The following is a 14,455-nucleotide window of genomic DNA, read 5'->3' as shown; positions in this document are numbered from 1 at the left end:
AAAGCAACCTCTGGGTGGGAATTCAGTTCAGGCAGCATGGAATTGCAATTTAAAAAGTCAACCATTTGCAGGCTTGAACTGAAGAAAAGACTTATAGAATATAAGGATACACAAAAATGCAATTCGTCTGCTGCAGAACGCTGTCGGTGAGGGTGATACAGCAGAAGGCATTTTCAGGACATTGTGTACAGGCAGGAGACTGTGAAGGGACAAAAGTATAAAAAAAGATGAACCCTTCAAGACACCGACTTCAGCATTACCACTAATCGCTGCCTTGTTTTTAGCAACTGAGTTTCTGCACCATTTTACAAACATGCCATTTGTGTTTAGAGCTAAATGGATTTATCTTGAATGCAGCCCTTTTCCTGAGGGTTTGTGGCCTGTAAAGCTTTCTGCCTTTTTTTTTTTTTATTATTTTATTTTTTTCCCCATTTGCCTGGTAATGGCTGCATTCCCACATATAACTAAGGTGGAAGCTGGCAGCACCCCAGAGGCAGGGAAAGGGCTGGAATTTCCCAGGTCATGCTCAAGAATCCAGCCTTCTGCGAGGCATGGGATGCTACCTCTGAGCAGGAACAGGAAAGATGCTTCCAACTGCTTTCTGTTCTCCAAGACAAGTTTTGTAGCATCACTGTCTAAACAAATTCGTTCTCTGCAGACTGAGAAAATGTAATCACTGCTACCACCAATGATCTTTAATGCATGCATTTCCATTTCAATGCAATGAGGCAAGGAAAGGGTGCTGTTTGTTTGTCTCCTCACTGACATCTCACAGGCTTCACCAGCGTGAAGGTCGTGATGGTTCTGCAGCTGGCTGTGGCATCTCAATGACCCCAAACCTGGAGGTGAAGCTGTGGGGGCTCTGCTCGCAGCTCAGGCTTTGCCAAAGCTCCACGGGGTGCAGGAATTCCAAATGATTCCTCACCCTGGTCTGATCCCAGGTTGCACACCTGGACTGATGCAAACACAGATTTGGACCTGAGCCACCTGCTTCAGGCCAGCTCGAGCTACAGTGCCCTGGGGCACGGGCTCTGCCTCAGATCCTGCAGGCAGAGCCTGGGGCTGCAAAAGCTGGGAAATCAGTCTAAAAATAGGTGTTTCAGTAAAAGTTTGTTTTTCACGTCTGTTTTGCTGCTTTACAGTGCATCACGCTAGAAATGTGGGCAAGTGGTTTTTGGTACTGAGCCGCCTTTTCATTTTAAAAGAATGTCCCCACCAACCACATCCCCATGTAAGGAAAAAAGCTGCAACTTACTGGTAATGCTGTGAAGTGGAAGGCTGGATCACATTCTCTGTTAAACCTTACTGTCGTTTAAGTGAGGCTTCGATGGTTTCAGGAGCTGCTTACCGGCACTGACACGGGCACGGAGGTCAGCACGCTCCCCACCCGCCCATCCCCGGGATGCTAAAGCGCAGGAGCCGTGCAAGGCTGCCAGGCAGAGTCTCTTTACTCCCTGGTGCATCGTGGTTGTTTAGGTCTGCGTGTTTACTTAAATCAGAGAAAGCGTGGGATGAAATACTTCTTTATTAAGGTTCGATGTCCTGCAGCTGGCGTCTTGCCTTCCGATTTATTGGATAGTCTGGCAGAACTGATGTTCTGCATTTACTGTTTTTAAACTGAAGGAGAAATGTCCCCCTGACAAAGTGGAATGCACGGAGACCATTCCAGAAAAGGTGAAAAGCTTCTCTTGCCTGGCACAGAAAGCGTGCCATATGCAGCTGGACACGTCAGCCAAGGGAAGAGATACTCTCATAAGCTGTTACTGAAACTTAAAAGTTCAGGAGCACGAGGCAGTCATTGCTGGGGATTTGGATGAATAAAAAACTGATTATTATCCAAGTGTGACCCTGAAAATAAGAAAAGGGTGGAATATTTTTCATTCTAATTTCATAGACTTGGTTTTTAGAATGGAATCATCTCAAATCCCGGAATCTGGGGGAACAAAGAACAAAAGGAAAATTTTGGGAGATACAAAATCTGGACACAGGATGGCATTTTGGAACACGGATTCATCTACTGTTAAAAACAAAACCAAATGCTGAACTCTGTAACCCAGCCATCGTGTCCCGCTGATTCAAGAAGCCCCTCCATCCAAAGAATGTAAACTCTGCTACGACAGGAGCCGGGAGCTCTCTTTTATGGAGAGCCGGAAACTTTTCTAAAGGCCCAGTTTATGACCTGGCTGGAGAGCTGGAAATAATTAAGTGTTCTTGTCAAAGGTCAAAGTCATAGGGTTAAATTCCTAGGAACTCAAAACAATTCTGGCTGACTGCGCCAAGACTGATCATTTGGCCCTTTCCTACCCGCAGTGGGAAGGCAGGGAGCAGCCTGGGACAGGCGTGAGCCATGCCTCAGGTATCTGCCCTTTCCAATTCCAAGTCTGATGTTTTGAGACTCATCACACACTCGTGGTCTAAAAAAGCGTAGCTGAGGTTAAAAAAAAAATAAATAAATCAATCTGGAAATCAGAACTGCAGCCCAACGACCTATTTATAGCCACACCAAATATGAACTAGATGCCAAATGAAAAACTAAGCTCCTAATTCATATTCTACTTCTGATGTAACCCTGCTGAATTCGACGGGGTGTTAGACTCTGCGGATGAAAACAGCAGCCTGGGTCTGGCCCTGGGGAGCCGTCGTGCTCGGCCGTACATGTGAACGTTGCAAAGCAGCCTGTGTCTGTGGGGACATTGGTCCTTCAGCCTGAACCTGTGCATGGTGTCATCACCAAGCGGCGCTCAAAAACATGATGAGGCGCAAGGGGAATTCACTCACCGGGTGCTTTTTGACCAAATGACGATGTTAGCCTCTCAGAGGAGCAACAGTCTGTCTCCCTTTGTGAAACTTCACGGAAACCTGATGCAATAATGAGTAGTGTGAGTCTGCCGACATCCCTGACATGAGCTATAAGCGCTGCCTGGTGAGATGTATGGAGTGCAGCTCCATTCAACTCACTGGGCTGAAAGCAGAAAGGCAAGCCGGGGTGGGGGTGGCGGGGACCGACACCTCACCCACCCCCCATGTGCTGGGGGTAGATGTGCACTGCGTTATTGCCCTGAGAGTTGTTTTCCCCATCGCCTTTCATTCAAAGTCTTTTGCCTCGGGCCCTCCAAACAATATTTGACTCCTACTAATGTCCTTTCAAGGGGAATGAGCATCTTTACAAGGCAAAGAATCACCCCAAAACCTGTTGGAGGGTGTTTCTCAGCTCTGATTTCCTATGGGGTCACATTGTTATAGCCCAAATATTTTCCTGCTACAGCCGGAGAGCAGACTCGTAGTTTTATCCCAACGTTTTAAGCTCAGCAGCATCTTTATTCATCCTTGTGTGAGGAATCAGGTTATTCTCCATTCGTCCAAGTCCTTTGCTGGATTCAAAGCAAATTATCTGGTATCAAATTTCTCCATAAAATAAAGCAAAAAGTCTCAGGTTGGATCTGAATTCCAAACTTGGTGAACATCTCGCTTCACAATGGGATAAACTGAGCCCAGATTACAACCGCTGATGAGATTTTGGGATAGTCCAGGTCCTGGCACAGTAGGATGGGTCAATCTCTACTGCAGATGGCTCTTCTGCCTGTGCCTCTTCTCAAGCTCTTTTTCTGCCAGTCTGCAAGCGATCCTGCTCCATCAATTCATCCCTGTTCATCCCCCTCCTTCCTCCCCGTTCAAATTTCTAAACCCGAAGAGCAACTGAGACCACACAGTGACCTTCTGCACTGACTGCTCTGTCTTTTGTGAATCTAAATTGATTTTCCTTGCATGGGAACATCCAGGATCTACCCTTTGACCTTCAGCCTGAGGTTGTGTATTATAGGAGTAAGAGAGAATTTGAAAGCGGCATTTGACTGTCAGCATTGGCAAGAAATATGAGCCACCCTCTACTAGAAAACAGTCTGTTTCTGTCCAATGCCTGGAAATATGGGAATTGCCAGACTTGCTTAGACACCAGGGTCAATATCCTGTCTCTGATGCTAGCCAGCACCAGATGCTTCAGAGAAAGGCCTGAGAAGCCTGTAGCTGGCAGATACAGGATAATCCCATTCTTATCTCCCTGCTTTGGAGAACAGTATAGCCAGCAGGCACACAAAGACAGGCACATGTGTGCACGCTGGGAACTGCCTGCCTCAGATTGCTCTCTTCCTGGAAATATTGCAGTATCCTGTGTCACGTCAAGTATTGTCCAATACCCACTGCAATAGCGTGCAACTGACCCCAGGGACTCGGCTCTGTTAAGGAGGGGAATGAATAATAGAAGGGATGCTGAGGGTTCAGCAACTGTATATAGCACCTGGGTTTCTACAATCATCGTGCAGCTAACAATTCAACTGAAAATGGCCAAAACCCCCAAAATAAAAGCAGAGCCAGGAGTCCAGACAGGAGCTAAAATATCATCATTCTGACAGAGGAACAAGGCTGTTGAAAGAAATTGCCAGCCCTTCACCCACATCCCTATAATGTGGGCATACTCTTGAACACGATTTAGTGTCCCTTTTCCGTGCCCCCAGGGTCAGCTGCTGCGCTTCCCAATGGCTTTAGGCAAGTAGTCAATGATCTTCAGGTCTCTAGGGCATGTTCAGCTTGTACTGATGCTCCTCCCAGCACCTACCTGCTGGAAGAAGATTTGGGACCAGGTTGAGCTTGGATATGTTTCTACCCTGCCCCGAACAGATCACCCTTTCTACCTATGATTTAATAATATTTTTTTCATAGCAATGCTGATCCACAGGGAAAGATAGGCTTTCTTTGTGTAAAGCTGCAGTTGGGGATTTGACGTGAGGTTTGTCAGGGACTCTGGAAAGCTACTGCAACAGCCACTGTGGATTTCCTGGCCCAAATTCTCTCTGTGTTTTGAGTTTATCTGCTGTTATGCAAATCAGATGGTTATGAAAATATTACACTGTTGAGTACCTGCACCTCAGATGAGAGGGAGAGGAGAAGTTTGTGTTGACCTGTTAGAGAATTTTGTTATTGATACAGTTGAGGAAAACAGAGATCTCACATTTTGCTTGTTTAATTAGTGTCTGTCTCTAAAGCCTCAGATGTCCCACAGAACTCTTTCTGTAGCAGTAATTAAACAAATAAAATTGTAGAGCGCTATAAGATGATAATCCACATTATCTGATACTGCTATTTGATAGCTCTTCAAAGGACAAAGCAACCTTGATCTTCCTAATGCTCTTTACTCAGAAAGAGGCCCAACGCAAAGGCATGTAGAAGTCTGCTTTCTAAAATCAGTGGGCATAAAAAATAGGATTGCAGTTTCTTGGCAAAAAAAAGTGTTTCCTTGGTATTAATGGAGTAAGCTATTTTTAGTTTTGTTCTGAAGCCTTTGTAAGGGGCCTCTCTGAATCAGTTCAAAACACAAAGTCCTCTTCCCTAATCTGGAGAATATCGTACTCCCTCTCTCTTGCAACGTATGTTGTTGAACTGCAAAAGAATCATCTCATGGACAGCTTTTTCTGGAAAGGTTCCTTAAATAAAAGCTCATCCCTCATCCTTTGCAGACACACTTCCACCCAGGGGTTACGAGCCCCTCTCCAAGCACAGCAGTGCCCTGTGGGGAGAGCCAGGGCTGAGCTCCAGGGTTAACTCTCTCCTAGGACCACTGGCTGTGAGTCACATGCAGTCCTCAGTCCTCAACAGGCAAACTCATCCTCTCTTTCTCTTCCTACTCCTCCCCACCCTTTCTGCAAGTGCAGGTGATCTCCAGAGCTGCTTTTTTTCAGGCAGGGCATCATTTATGAGAAACAGTACATTCCCATGCTGCTAGTCCCGTATGTGAAGCCACGTGGCCATGCGATGCAAAAGCTGATCTGATATAAATTCATTCTGCTGGCTCAAGCTGGTTAAAAGTTTTTGACAGTTACCCTTGCATCGGCAAGAATAATGCTGGAGCAGACCTTGCCATCAGTGCAAAGCCACCATACGAGCATGAAATCAGCATAAACACTGTACTGCAGGTTCTGGTTGACTTAGCAGAGCCTGGCCTGCCCATCCAAATGTCACCATCTGTCCCTCCCTGGTGGGGATTGAGTATGTACTGATGAGTGACCACTCCACACAGTCTTGCAACAACACAGGGTGGCATTGGGCAGCCCAGGGCCTCAGCAGGTTTAGCAGTGCTGTCCGTCACTGCATCTCTGCACAGTGACTACGGGGGGGGGGGAGAAGCAGGATGCCCACCTGCCGGATGCTTGCTGGCCCACTGAGCAGGCAACCCTTGCTCACACCAAGCCGTGGCTGGGTGTTTCAGCCAACTGCCCCCCATCAGGTGGAGGCAGATGCCCGAGACCCCTGTATGTGGGATCCTGAGGACATCCGTCGCTTGAAGGTTTAACTCCCAGCTGCCCCCCAGGGGGTACAGAGAGCCTGAGGTGTATTGCCCTGCAGTACCGGTGCTTGATATAAACCTCAGCTTACATCCAAGAAACCTTTCCTTATGTCTGGGTCCATCTCGCCCTCCCCAGGGGGCACAGTCCAGCATTGCTCCCCACCACTAGAAAAGCCAAGTCTCGCCGGTCCGGAGGCTGTTTCCTCAGCAGCCCCACAAAGGTGTTTGGCAGCGGCTGCCCTGTAACTGATCCCACCGAGCAGGCCTGGGCTTTCCAAAGGGAGCAACCTCAGGCTGTAACAGGAGAAATTAGGGGGCCTCACAGGCTCGGAGCCAGCGCGGTGCTGGCTCCGAGGACGCTGTTCCATGTGGTCAATCCCTGTAGCTATTAAGGAATAAACTGCTATATAAAGTCGTGCCACAGTCAAGCACAGCCTCAGGAACATGGTGGTCACCGGAGAGCTATTTGAGTCCTGGTAGCTACTTGCTTGCTGTTACAAACACTGCCAGGGTTATAAAAGCTCACAAGGAAAACATATCCCACCATAAGCCCTGCTGCTGCGACCGGGGCTACGTTAGGTACCTGGTCCTCCTGCTATGCAGCCCATCATCTGCTCTTTGAGCTGAAACGTGACCTTTTTCCACTGCAAATGGCTTCCTCTAGAAAAACTTGGGGTTTGGTTAAATGAAATTATCCGTTGTGTACCTCTAGTAGAAAGTAAAATGTTACCTTTGGGGCAAAAATCCCCATATGCTCCCAAACTCAAAAAAGTTCAGCCAAAATACTGCAGGTTTTGATACACTGCCCAATTCAGTATATTTCTGTGCAAAATGTTAAAAAAAGCAGCAGTGTCTGTTCTAGAGGACCCTTCCTATTTTCTCATCAAATAGTCAGGATCATACCACTGTTCTACTGTTAGCAGGGAAAAAAAAAAGTTACATAGGCTGTTCAGAAGCAGCTTTTTTTCTGCTTGTCCATTTATGATAAATTATACTTTGAGGAAAAAGGAAGATATATGATTGTGGAATTGGGCTTTTTTTACCTGGAATAAAATAGAGATAATTGCTTTCTTCTGACCTTGAAATAAGCCTTTTTCCCTCGAGACTGCAGGAAGAATTTCCTGTATTTTTCCCCTAGCAATGCCCTGCTCTGCTTGATACTTTTCCATGGTGCTCCGTTCTCAGGGGCTGCATTTGTCCATGTGTCAAAGCTCTGCCTTTCTGCCCTCCAGCTCCTCACTAACTTCACAGAGCTGCAGAAGGCACGTGTCATTAGGTGGCATAACTGAGAAAGAGGGTTTGGTCCTGTGTCCTGTAAAGTTTCCTTTTAGCAGGGTGAAGATCTTTCATGCTGAAGAGATGAGGTGAAGTGGTTCTCTTAAATTCAGATGATTCCTACAGATGATTCACTCCACCTGTGCTCCCCATCCATCCCTTTTTATCCCTCCCCCTTCTCCCTGCCAACTGAGTCCTGCCCTAAGGACAGTAATAACTTTAGTTTGAATGAGGGGATAATTTTGTTACCTGTGTTGTTGCCAGACTCTCGGTTGATTTCTAACTTTTACCAAACCTAGAAGTCCTTAAATTACAGCAACAAGAACATACACGAACACTGCAGTGCTCTGTTCTAAACAAAGCCCAAACACATATTCCTCATTTCTTTATAGCACCATAGCGATAACACTGAAGTTATCGCCAAAGCATAACTTGACCCTGAAGAATGGTCACTGTTAGCAGTACCCCACTGTGTGTTTTGGGGAACGGGAGGCATGAACATCATTCACATGAACATAAAATATGGAATAATGAAGACATTTGCAGGTATGCACTCTCAAAAGAAAGACATGGCTCTGAAAGCTCTGCACGTAACTTTTTTCCCTGAAAGTGATTAAATGCAGATGGCTACGGGGAAAGCTGGGTTTTGCAACAGCAGTCATATAGGATCCTTCAGACTATTTGGCCAGTAATTTAAGTTAGGAAAGCTATTCGCAGAATGTGACCTCTGGAATGTAGTTATTCCAGGAAGATGTAACATATTATCAGGGAGTGAATTCCAGGACTGACTTATTTCTGGTAACAATTGAAGGATGACAAAAATATTTACAACTAACTTATAAAACAGAAACATGCAAATATTTGTCAAGGAGTTTATTTACAATGACCAGTTTATGCAGATCTCATTAGTTTCTACTTAGGAGAGAAATAAATGGACACAGACTTTGGAAATGATCCTATACGTTCATTTACAAGGTACATACAACTCCCATTAATTTTAAACAACGGGGTAATAAACAGCAAAGACTAACAAGACACGCAACCCGCAGAACTGCTGCAAGTGCCCTTGCACATACTTCAGCCTTTCACAAAAGTTCTCCATTTCTTCACAGCTGGGCTCCATATGAATCTGTAGCTCAGTCTCAGTGCAGACTTTTACCCTTGTCCAAACAAACCCAAAGCGAAGCTAAGTCAGAACAACGGCTCTCTGCAGCTCTTCCCACAGGAGCACAAAACTGTGCAAGCACAAGGCTCTAGAAACACGAGGGAAGATGTTAAATACTGCCCAGGTTAAACTGCTGACCAACTACAAAGCTTCTGTTCTCACTACCAGGTATAGCAAACCTGCTGCTAATGGGGACGTAAACTGGGAAGGACCTCCCTGCCCCAGGCCATACAATGCCTTTCCACCTGGCCCTTCAAATGAGGTTCGTTTTTATCACACTAATACCCCCTTCTTGCTTCTGCCAAGGGGAGAGGTCCCCTTTCAGGGCTGGCCTGAGCACTTGAGGTTCATTAGTCCTTGTGTCAAAGCTCTCCTTTAGCTTAAACAGCTCTCTTCTTTTGCTGGTGTGTGTTTGCTGAAGTATCTATAGACAGCAATTGTATCCCTCTGAAGTTTTTGCTTTGCTAAGCTAAACAAACCAGCAGGCTTTTTAATACCTTTCCCTAACAGAAAAACAACCCCTAACCATTTACTTAACAAACCTAATGACCCATCGCTGCATCTGTCCCAGTGCAAACTGATTTTTCTTGGAGGTAGGTGACTAGACTTCTAGATGATAACTTGCTGGTGCTTTACGAAATAGCATTGATATTCCTACGCCCCTCCTGGCAATTCATGCTGAGATCACATTTCCATTTCTTTAAAGGAAGGTCGTGCTAGTGACTTAGGGCGATCTTGTGATCAACCAGTACACAACTAGTGCACCCACATCTTTTCCTGCGTACGAAAGCCAAGCACAGGGATCGAGCAAGTCACATTCAGGCTGCCCCACTGATTCCTTCCTCTGAAGCTGCCCTTACCCCCTACGCCAGCCTTGGTCCAGAAATGCAGCTCTGGAGGGATGTAGGATGTTCCACCCAAACCAAATCTTTACAAGCATCTCCCAGTTAACAACAACCCACAGACCTTAACGCGCACCACATCTACTTTTTCCCTATTTTCTCTTCCATGCACACCACTATCTGATGCTTCCCCCCCAGACAGGCTTCCCCCCCACCCTGCCCACCCCCTCTTGTCAGAACCAGGCGCACACCCCAGCCTCTGCCCTCAGCCATCTGTGGAGCCAGGATTGCTGCTGCCTCCGTGCCAGTCTGGGCTGCTTTTTCAAGGATAAGGACTGGTGCTTTACTCCCAGGTATTCTCTACCGCCCTGCCCTCTTCCTACTACACTAAAAGATACTGAGACAACATGATAAACTCTTGCCCAAGCAATGCTAGTCACGTACTTCATTATTTTAGGGAAAACATTTTGCAGTAGCTAAAGATAGTCCTTGGGTTTTATGTTATTTACTTAAACAGGTGTTGAGCAGCCCAACCTTAGCACAGATAAACAAAGTATCCCACAGAAATTTTAGTGCAATAATCTATCTGCCCCGAGAGAAAGTGTTGCTTCAGAAGCTTTCACTTAGAAAGCAGTAAAAGAGGGAATTTAAAGTGCAGCTGGCTATAACTTATGAAGCTGATCCCAGCCTCCCATTTTACAGTAACTTATTGCTATTATTTCTTTTGACTGCGAGCATCCCAAAGGTGGGAGTTGAATCAGGACCCCGAGCATGGCTGAAATGGATCTATCAGGCCAGTTGCAATGGTTTGGCTTGCGCTATACCTTCCCTCCCCACTGGTCCCAGCCCCGTCTCATTTGCTAAGCACAGCAGCAGCCCCGTCAAGTGGAGACTGTTCTGCACCGTCCGCACGGTTTCAGGCAAACTCTTGCTGTGTTTAATTCACCCTGGCCCTGGGATCCATCAGGAAGGACTCTGCTTGCCCTTTCATAATGCAGCAGCATGTTGTTCAACACAACTTACTCAGACCATGCCCAGAACCCACCTCCTGGACATGTATTTTCAGTTTTGTAAAACAACACCCAGAAGCCACGGTTGCCTTTTCTCGCAGAGCCACCGCTTTAGTCAGCATCCAAACCAACAGAAGTCTGGGCTTTTCTGTTTCCACGGGGTGAAAAACATATCAAGCGCTTTGTGCTACAGCCTTCCTGGCAAGACACAAAACTCTCTCAACCGTACCCATTTTCAGACTGCAATGTCAAACCAGATGTGGGACCAGATTTACTGTAAAAGGCTGCTTCTGAGCCATGAATCTTCCAGCAAATCTCTAATGCCCTGAGCATAATTTTGAGCAATTATTATAGCCTCACTCGCAAGCCCAGTGAGACTTATCATTTCACGTAATTTTGACATGAGCCCAGCTGAAACTCAGTGGATGGTTTTACTTTTTGGTATCTGCTGATGCTTTAAGACAGCTTCATTCCCCCAGCACAGAAATGAACTCAGTGCCTTGAAATGAGTGGGAGACCCAAGGCAGACGGTATGTACTGGTTTCAATATCTCTACATTTGGGATTCTTTTAATGTACATTTCTGTTCCAATGAAAGAGGAAAGGAGTGTTTGGTGGGGTCAGACCCAACCCCCTGAAACAGATCTGTCTGCCACAGAAGTTAGCTGTCCCTGGGAGCTCACTGAGACACGCTGATGCAAATGCAAACACCGATGAAGTGTAATTTGCGTTTCTCAGGACCCAGTCTCTCTAGTTCATTTTTCGTTACTCCTGTCATTATTCAAGGTTTGTGCTGGGGATCACTTTAAACATCTCCATCTAACGTGCAGGCCAGGGGGAGAGCAAGCAGCTTTTAATGGCACTGAAGAAAATATAAGCCAAAAGTCGACCGTGATACAAAGGGACTTGCAGTTGATATTGCCAAGAAGAAGAGAAAGAGGTATTAACAGGGTGCCAGAATATCTTATCAGAGACCACACTCCATGGCAGAGGTGGGAAAAGAGCCTCAAGCCTTTTGACTTTCAGTCCACTGCCTAAGCAGCTAGCTATACCGCTGTTGTGAACCCTCCCGCTTACACTGGGGTGGCACATCCACCTCTGCCTGTGTATCTGACCTGCCTGCAAGCTCCATCACAGGTGAATTTATGTCAGAGCAACTCCTGGACGGGAAAAAAAAAAAAAAAAAAAAAAAAAAAAGACGCAAACAAGCCACAATCAGAGGCTTGCTCTGTTACGCTTAATTAGTTAGAGTGCTCCAAGAGCATCTCAAGGTCTGCTGTCCCCGGCTCAGAGGCACGTGGGGCTAAACAGGATTGCCTGCCACAGCAGCTGCATGCCAGAGACAGTGCAAATGGGAAAGGAGCAAGATGCAAAAGTCCTCGAGCCTGCTGTGTCATTTTGCAATGTTTGTTTCATGTCACGTTTCATGCAACTGTGCTGCATAAAAGCTGTTTACGTAAAACATCCTTTTCCTGAGGAACTGGGGCGCAGACACATGGAGAGCTCTCAGGGCTGAAGCTCAGGCAAGACTTGATGAGTCTAAACATTACAAAGCACTAATTACCTCAAAGGGGGCTGTAAACATACAGATTCATGGGGCTGTTGGAAGATGATCTGGCGAGAGAAGTATCTTTAGAAAAATGGAAAGAGATGGCCACTGGACTTGGGGAAAATGATTACAGATGACTATAGCAGGGGTGAAAGCTACTCTTTGGGAGAATAAATGGACCTGTTGGACCAGTGTTGAACAGGGAAAGGATTTCTTCTAAAGGCGCGATACGTCTGGAAACAACTTTTGCCAAGCAGCACTGCAGGCTGTAAGAGAGTAAAAGAATTAACAGACAGCAAATTGTTCCATGTTGAACCCACTAGCATTTATAGCAGGAATCTCTCTGGAAGGAGAAGGTTCTGCAAGCCAAAATGCGGCAGTAGCTGGTGTTTGTAGTGCGCATGCAGACTGAAACGTGCTGAAACTGCCTGAGGGGGGGAGTCTGTTTTCTTTTGGTGTTTGAGCTACACTTTGCTGGCATTTTTCACCAACTCAGTGACCATTGAGAAGGACTGCTACATTTCTTTTTGGGACAAGTAAGCCTGGAACTAATCATTCAACCGAAGAATTTGGAGAATAATGGGTTTCACATATGGAAGGACAAGCTGAGTCCATTCCAAATAACAAGACACACACACAGTTGTCATACCTGAAAAGGAGGAGCACCGGTCTGGACGCAAAGCATCAATCTGTCCAGCTGAGGAAAATGAGAGTCTGGGAATGAAGACCTTGACTTGAAAGAGATGGGAAAACTGAAGTAATTATTTTGATGTGCTCAACACACTGCAGCAAAAGCATTTAGGGTTTCCCTTTCATTTGAAGTTAATCTTTCATTTCTGGATGAAGGAGCATACTCTGATACGTTTCCTTGGATTTTCTGTAAAATATCTATTATTTGACTTCACCAGGAGCATTTAAGCACATCCTGGCTAAGATTTCCTAGCTGAAATTACTGCAAAGAGTTTACAAACCTATGATGAGATTTCTGAGGACCAGGCAAATGCTTCACCTCTCCACTGGCACAGAAAACAGCAATCTCCCCAGCGCAGCAGAAATTAGTATGAGATGGCTCATACCCGCAGATGAAAAGGTGACTGGTTTTCACCAGCGAGAGGCATCTTTTGTCAGTTTGTCACAGTCTGCCCTGGGGACTGCGCAGGTTAAGAAAGTAATACTCACACCTCATCACCATAACAGCTCCAGCCTGTTCAGATCTGACGTAGTTGGATTTTCTAAGGTTTCCAAATGCCTGAGGACCCTTTCTGTCTTCTACCTTCCCTGTTCTTCCGGAGGTAACATGCACCCCCAGTGCTAATACATGGCTGCACCTTCTGTCTTTGTTAAGGAAGGTTCATTTCTGTGGAAATCAGGCTTTCTGAACATGGCCCACAGAGGCACCGAGGTGCCTGCAGGCTCTGGTTCACTGTCTGAGGTGGAAAAGGTGCAAAAGCTGGAGAAGTCCTTGCTGCTAGAGCTTGGCACCTGCCCCTGCTTCTGCAGCAGCCCAGTGCAGGTGGGATCACAACCCAGGAGGCTCAGTGGCCAGGTTAAAGCTGATACACTTTGGTACACATGGTCATACCTAGAAATTTAGGAGCAAAGAAGTTAGCCAGGCTGCTGCATCCACAGAGTTGATAACCTCTGGACCAGGGCAAGGCAGGCAATCCATTTTTGTGGACCTGAACCTGAAGTCCTGATCTTGCCACCTTGAAATGAATTAGCAGATACTAGCACCCATGGAGCTAGGAGCTGCAGCCAGCTTGGCTCGTGAAGCACGGGGGAATGCAACTTCAGGATGGAGACCAGCATGACCAGCTGCTGGCTATTAGTGAGCACACAGCTGGGTCTGGGTCATCCTATCTCGGATGCAAAGACCGGTCTTTGGCAAAATGTTCCACAAGCAATTTAACGAGTGTGTTTACGTGGGTGAGCAGAGTTAACAATGTGTTACAGGTGGGAAAAGCTACAACGAACAAACAGGCAGTTTAGATAAAGATAAAAATGTAAACAGCACTTGCTTTGTAAGGTGATTGATCAATCAGCTGTGGTTGCTTGTCCCTTTTGGAGCAAAACAGACTTGGGGACAGATCGAGAGGCTTCTTTGCAGTTGTGAGACACACAAAATTAGTAATATACATTTTGTACTACCCAGGAAGGGCTTCAGCAAGTACCCTACTTGGAAGTCATGTGCACTGAGACTAAGAAGCTGAAGTGCAATGAATTAGGTTTTATCTCTTTCTCACCTCCTCTTCTCTTGCTAACTCCAGCTTTCTTGCTG

This window comes from Falco cherrug, chromosome 3 (genome assembly GCF_023634085.1).
Source record: "Falco cherrug isolate bFalChe1 chromosome 3, bFalChe1.pri, whole genome shotgun sequence".
Lineage (NCBI taxonomy): Eukaryota > Metazoa > Chordata > Aves > Falconiformes > Falconidae > Falco > Falco cherrug.
This window is presented reverse-complemented; position numbering follows the sequence as displayed.